We start from the raw sequence: 7,030 nt of genomic DNA, 5'->3' as shown, positions 1-7,030 counted from the left end.
GGAATTACTCTCAGCGCCTCCTCTGAGGCGTCCCCGCGAAGATTCTGGAACACCTAGGGGTGATCATGGGTAGCAGTGAGCAGCAGAAACACAGCTGCACCTTCATCAGTCGACTGTAACTTCAGCTTTATTTTCCAAATATCCACACACAGCAACTGTTTCATGCATATGTTGTGAGGCTGCCCTGTTTGTCACGAAGACATTTGGCTGCTCGGTTTGGTATTTTATGTAATCCCGCAACTCTTACCGTCTAAGGAGCATCTGAGGAAAAATGCCTGTTGATGAAGATTTTATAATAGTCTCCCTTTTCCATTCAAGATGTGATAGTCATCAGGTCGGTGGTGCCATACATGGGGACTGCCTCAGAGTCCAAAGTGATTGATGTTCTGCAAAATCCAGTGCAGGGTTCTCTGCACCTTTAGAGAAACCAGAGGGGGCAGATGGAGCGCTGTGAGAACTGTCCGCTCTATCGGGAGTTCGTACAACAGGGATGGGGAGAAAGCACTGTCTGGGGTAACTCTGTGCTCCTGGCACCTGGGAGGAAGCGGAAGGAGAAGCCAACGCTAGGGGGAGTCTGTGCCCAGCTTCATTTTGTTTCTGCTTCTGGGGGAAAGGTGTTCACGTTTGCATTTCGTGTTTGACAGACAGCAGGGGAGCTCTGGGCAGGAGGGGCTGAAGGTGCTCTGGCTGGCAGGCGGGGTGCCTGGCTCCAGGAGGCGAGTCTGCCCCACTTTCTAAGTTAGGTTTCCCTGCAACAACCCTGTTGTTCAGAGGCGTTTTGACCACAGAAACACCAAAATCTTTGCTCCTTCTGCTTTTCAAAACTGTCCTTTCGTCATAAATCTTATACCCATTTGATGGCAAGAACTCAGGGCTCTTGATTCCCTAAGTAAATAAATCAGAGATAATTCAACATTTGATTATGAGATTTACAGTTCTGCTACTCACCGTTTCTCAGGTCAGGGATCCATAATTGAGCTCAAGTGAACCTCTCCATTAATTCTTTTTAAAAAAATTTTTTTGAAGTCTATTTGGTATACAATGTTGTGTTAGTTTCTGGTGTCCAGCACAGTGATTCAGTTTTAAATATATAGATTTCTTTTCATATTCTTTTTCAGTATAGGTTATTACAAGGTATTGAATATAGTTCTCTGTGCTCTACAGTAGGACCTTGTTGCTTATCTATTTTATATATAGAAGTTACTATCTGCCAATCTCAAACTCCCGATTTATCCCTTGCCACCCTGATAACCATAAGTTTGTTTTCTATGTGTGTGAGTCTGTTTCTGTTTTGTAAATAAGTTTGTGTCTTTTTCTTAGATTCCACATACGAGCGATCTCATATGGTATTTTTCTTTCTCTTTCTGGCTTACTTCACTTGGAATGATGATCTCTAGATCCATCGATGTTGCTGCAAATGGCATTATTTTATTATTTTTTTATGGCTGAGTAGTGTTCCATTGTATAAATAAACCACAAGTTCTTTATCCAGTCATCTGTTGGTGGACATTTAGGCTGTTTCCATGTCTTGGCTATTGTAAATAGTGCTGCTATGAACATTGGGGTGCATGTATCTTTTCAAATTAGTGTTTTCTTCAGATATATGCCCAGCAATGGGATTGTTGGATCATAGGGTAAATCTATTTTCAGTTTTTTAAGGAATCTCCATACTGTTCTCCATAGTGGCTGCACCAAACTTCATTCCCACCGACAGTGTAGGAGGGTTCCCTTTTCTCCACACCCTTCCCAGTGTTTATTGTTTGTGGACTTTTTAATGATGGCCATTCTGACTGGTGGGAGGTGAGCTCCATTAATTCGGATCCCGGTGTCAGATGGGCCCAGACAGCCAGGCAGGACAGGTGCTCAAACAGACCCTGGGAAACAGCGGTCAGAGACAAAACAGTCCCTCCTTCCATCTCTACTCCCTGCTTCACAGCCATGCCTCCCTGGTGTGTTTGCATCTAGAGAAATCATGCCTGCTAGAATTTTGAAGTCAGCGCAGCATTTGTGTCTAAGCCGGGTCCCCCTTCATCAGAGAGATAAGCTGTTTCTGAGCTGACTGCCATTATGATGAAGTGGGGATCAATCTAGCCAGCGTTTTCCCAGAAGAAGCCTCGCAGCGTTCCTGAGTTGATACCAATGTACGTTATTGGGCTCAACAGCCTAGTCGAACAGGAGGGCGAAGACTCAGTGCCAGTGATTACGTGGTGCTGTTGAGACATCTGGGAAACTCTTAAGACACTTTGTTTTTCCAGAGAATTTTATTCCTTGACATATGTGGTTACAGCCTTTGCGGACACTCCAAGCCAGAACCCTTATGACTAATTGCCCATCAAGGGGCAAAACTGCAGAGCAGTAAAAAGTGAGCTCACTGAATGAGTGAGATGTGAAAAAAAATTTCCTTGCTTTGTGCCCAAAGACCTGGTCACAGAGAGGGGGTTATTTTTAGCTGTGAAAATTATGCCTGGTTACACAACCTGCCTCTTTAGAAGCTATAATAATAATAATAATAATAATAATAATAATAATAATAATAATAATAATAATAATAAACCCATAATTGGAGCCAGGTGCTATCACGAGCAAAGGTATTTCTTGTGGGGCAGATTTTGTACCAAAAAAAGCTAGAAAGACGCCTCGTGGAGAAATCTGGCCTTTAAAGAAATGTATTCTCTCTGGGTAATAAGGTTGCTGGCTGGACTCCTGTAAACCAGCAGCAGAGAAACACACGGATCGCATTGCAGACCTTATTCAGTGATTCTCATTGGAAAGGCTGCTGCACAAAAACTCTATTTCCAAGGGGCCAGGTGCCTCTGAACTTATTGGACAGTTTTTTTTTTCCCTAACTCGTGTACAGAGCAAACCAGGAACAAAGTTCAACCACGTGCACCCAAATTCTTCCGTCTCAGAAAGCACACAAATTATATGCAATTTGGTATGTGTGTTTTTATATACATTTAGACATATACACATATATGGAGAGAGAGAGAGAGGTTTTGTTACACATACATGTGTGTGTACAATGTGTGTTTGGCAAATGAATTTTTCACCCTGTAACATACAGTCCATGGATTATGTCTGGTTTTCCAGCAACCGTATTGACTGCATGTTGGGCACTGCCCCATCTCTATGTTATGTCTGTCCTTAGCAACTTAGGAGGGACTCGTCCTGTCATTGAAGAAGAAAGAAAGAAAGAGAGGAAGGAAAGAGGAAAGGAAGGAAGAAGAATTGAAGACCTAGGAGTTCAGGTTCTAATCTCAACATCACTACAGACTCGGTATCTAGTTTCCCCACTTGTAAAATGAGGCTGGTGACACCATTTTGCCGTATCAGAGAAGAGGGTTCAGTGAAGCAAGAAGGACTTTGAAAACTGCAAAACCCTCACAAACTCCAAGTCTAAGTACAGAGTAGTGTCGTTGTATAAAATAAACCAAAGTCGGAAAAAGTAGGTGGGTGAAGCCTGCACTGCTGTAAACCTTATTCTCAATCAACCCTCATCAACGCTTGCGTGGAACCTCCATCCTCGTGCCCCTCCAATGCTTCCTCCCAAGCTTGAGAGACGATCTCTCTCAGATGCCGTCTCACCATCACGTTTCCCCCATAACACGCATCACCTTTAACATAAGCTGCAAACATCGATAACAAGGACCAGGGGGCTTCTTGTAGTTTGAGCGGCACCTGATTCAGGGGTTTCACCTCCCTCCACCTCCTCCCTTGAGCTTTGGTCTCCAGCGATGCCAACAACGTTTAGTTCCCCGAACGCGCTGTGCCATCGTTATCCCTGCGCTGTTGCAAGACTTTTCCTTTTGCTTGCAGTCTTGCAGCGCCCTTCTCCCCTAAACCTGCCTGGAAAACGAGTCCTCGTCCTGCACGTAACACCACTGATTCCTCCCCTGTGAAGCTTCTACATAGAACACCGAGAAGATGCTCAAAATTTGCTGAGAGAAGGAATGGATGTGGAGAGGCAGGAAGGTCTTTCCTAAGCTTTAGAGAATCTGTCTGCTCCAAATGTCTTTTTCATGCGATGGTTGCCTATTTTAAACTCTTTTCCATACACGTCTTCACCCGCTTCGTCCCCCAGACCATTAAGCCACTGCGTTTTGTTACTTCCCCCCAGAAAATAACTTCCGGAGTCCTCATTCTTCAGTATTCTTTCAGTCTCCAACTTCCCCCTGCAGGGTTAGCCAGGCCATTTTACTTATCAAAGATTCCTGAGGCTTGATGGAGGAAGGCAAGATGCCCGGGATCCAGGGGAGAAGGACGAGAAGGTGAGGAAGGCGGCAGGAGATAAAAGAACACCCCACTCAAAAAGGAGTGGAGGGTGGGTACCAAGAACTAGCATGATAACAGCATCCAGGGCTGAGGACGGGACAGAGGCGGTTTAGCTCAACAGTACAGTCATAATTCTGTCTACTCCACATGACCATAGTTACTACGTAAGTCCTTTAAACAGCATCTTCAATGGAGGGAAGCTGTATTTACTCCCCTAAACACAGACAGTTATAAATACCGCTTAAGAAACAAAAACCAAAAGTAGCCAACATAATCGCCAGCCCCTGCCCCCTCACAGAGAAACCTTTTCCTTGGATCTGTTAAACCAACACGCTAATCACAAAGATCAAGTCGTGTCTTCATGTATTTATAGAACTAACCTAGTCACCAAAACTGAGTCATTTCAACATCAGATGAGTAACACACTTGTGTGGAAAATTCACAAAAACATTTTGACCTCAAAGTTTAAGTCTCCCCCCCCCCCCCTTTCTGGTTTCTAAAACCTCGTGTCTTCAATATATTCAATGTGTGCCGATTCAGGTTTATAGATTCGATTTATACTAATTTCTCTGTTTTCACAAGAGACCTGTAAGTTAGATATTTGTCGTTTATATCCATAAGATATCCGTGTTCCAAATATTTATCAAAGACTTAATAGAAACACCACAGTTCATAGGCTCAGTAAACTATTTAACTTAGAAAGGACGTGAGATGCTCTAGACTGAAAAATGGGAGGAAAGAGTGCTTAAATATCTGAAGGCATGCATGCATGGGGAGAAATGGGATTAAATTCAGATCTTCTGGCCAGGGTATCGTCCCTTAAATCGTAGGGCACAGAACAAAACACACAAAATGCTAAACCAATATTCACAGTCGACATGCATACGTATAAGAAAAAATAAGTTTATACTGCTAAACAGTTAATTCAGCTGTTGCTTCTAGGGTAAAAATAAAAGACTAAAACTTTAATAGAATATTTTCATTAGATACAACCTGAACATACCTCTTGATAACTCAGTATATTTCATCATATATATGAAATATATATAAATTTACATGAAATATATAAAATGTATTTCAAATATGTATTCATCTATATCTCATATATGAATGCATATTTCACATACAGTATATTGAAATCCATTTCATATATCTATTTTGCATTTTTTTTGAATTTTAAAAAGCCAAAAGGTGACTAACAATATTAGTAGGTACTTCGAGGGAACGCAGAATCTTTAAAGGGCGCCCTCTTGTGTTCCTTCAGTGCCATAGATTCTTCAACCTCACAAACTGTCCCCTTCTCTAAAAATTCCCCCCGTTCCTCTCCGGAGAGGAAACTGGAGTCTGAAACATGAGATAGCCTCCCTGTCACTCACCTCTGCCTGCTGCATGTAGCAAAGATAAATCAAACCATATGTATGAATAGTGAGTCTTCGTATTTATTCCTGATTTTGTTGGCTATATTCACGATGGTGATTCATTACATCCCAGTCCGGAGTCCACAGTACAACTGTAATTAGAGAAGAAAAAAAAAAAAAAAAGAAGAAGAATATTTCCTTTTATGCACAGATGTATTGCTACTAGAATGTGTCATTTAATTGGTTTTCCAGGAGTGGGATCAGGCCAAGTTGACTCTATTCCCCCGTGTACCATTAGCAATCAATTTGCTGATTTAGTTAATGCATTAATCCAGTCAATAAATCCTTTTGAAGCCTCTCGTTTTCACAAAGCAACATGTTAGTAGTGTGCGGAATATTAAAAAGAAGAAACTACAGCTGTCCTCATGGAACTTACCATATATTTGAAGATACAGGTGTGATCACAAGTGAAACAGGATGACTTTCATGGAGTGACACGCAGAATGCCCTAAGAGTTCAGAGGAGGAAAATTCCTGCTTCCGCTCTGGAGATCAGGAAAGCCTTTATCCAGAATGTCACATGTCACCTGGATCTGGAAGAAGGACTATTCAGAAGGTAGTTTGGGAAAGGATCCCATAGACAAAAAAAAAAAAAAAAAAAAAAGGTGGGACTGAAAATGGAATCAATTCCGGACTTGTTGGAATAAAAGCGTGTACAGAGAAAGCACTGATGGAACAGAGGGTAGGCTAGAGTCTTTGCAAGGAGGCTGCAACAAAGTAACATAACGCTTTACTGAGCTTAGCATCCTGAGTGCACAGGAACCAAAGACATGACCTTGGTTTTCATTTGCATCATCATACTCTTCTAAGTTGCACTAACAGAAGCAGAAAAATGAACTGACAGTGGCAGGACGATGATTCACAGACACGTGGACTGTGAGACTCCACGGTGACATTTTGAATAGAGAGCCTAATGGCTTATCTATTGATCGATCTGCTCCTAATTCTGCTGCTTGGACGTTACTTCTTTCAAGCGACATTTTCAAATTACATTCAGATATCAGTTATCTGCATTAGGGCCACAGGGCTGTGGGACAGATCATCCAGTTCCCATTTCTTTTAGTCTTTGGAATGCATTACAATGGGAATTTGAAGAAGGGAATTCATTCTCCTCAATTCATTATTTTTCAGACCCATATGAAAACTCATGTGCTCACCCTTAAAAATACATCAGACCGTCTTGTACTGAAGATTTTCACGAACAATCTGTAGAAAGAATGACTCACTATGGCTAATGGAGCTCACCTGCCTCGTGTCACCTCTGTGTAATTCCATTATTTTACATTAACAAAAAGGAACATTTGACTCCTCCACATCCCATCCCCACCATGGCAGGGGACC

General features: G+C 42.1%; 1 long non-coding RNA gene across 1 annotated transcript; it reads right to left on the bottom strand.

Moving 5' to 3' along the window:
* Positions 1–312: 312 nt before the first annotated feature.
* Positions 313–6,316, bottom strand: LOC116660037. The gene is made up of 3 exons (XR_004315390.1): positions 6,067–6,316; positions 5,649–5,782; positions 313–416 (listed from the first exon to the last, which is right to left on the bottom strand). It is a non-coding gene; the product is annotated as an uncharacterized LOC116660037 (long non-coding RNA).
* Between the last annotated feature and the right edge of the window lie 714 nt (positions 6,317–7,030).

This window comes from Camelus ferus, chromosome 26 (genome assembly GCF_009834535.1).
Source record: "Camelus ferus isolate YT-003-E chromosome 26, BCGSAC_Cfer_1.0, whole genome shotgun sequence".
Classification (NCBI taxonomy): domain Eukaryota; kingdom Metazoa; phylum Chordata; class Mammalia; order Artiodactyla; family Camelidae; genus Camelus; species Camelus ferus.
This window is presented reverse-complemented; position numbering and strand designations above follow the sequence as displayed.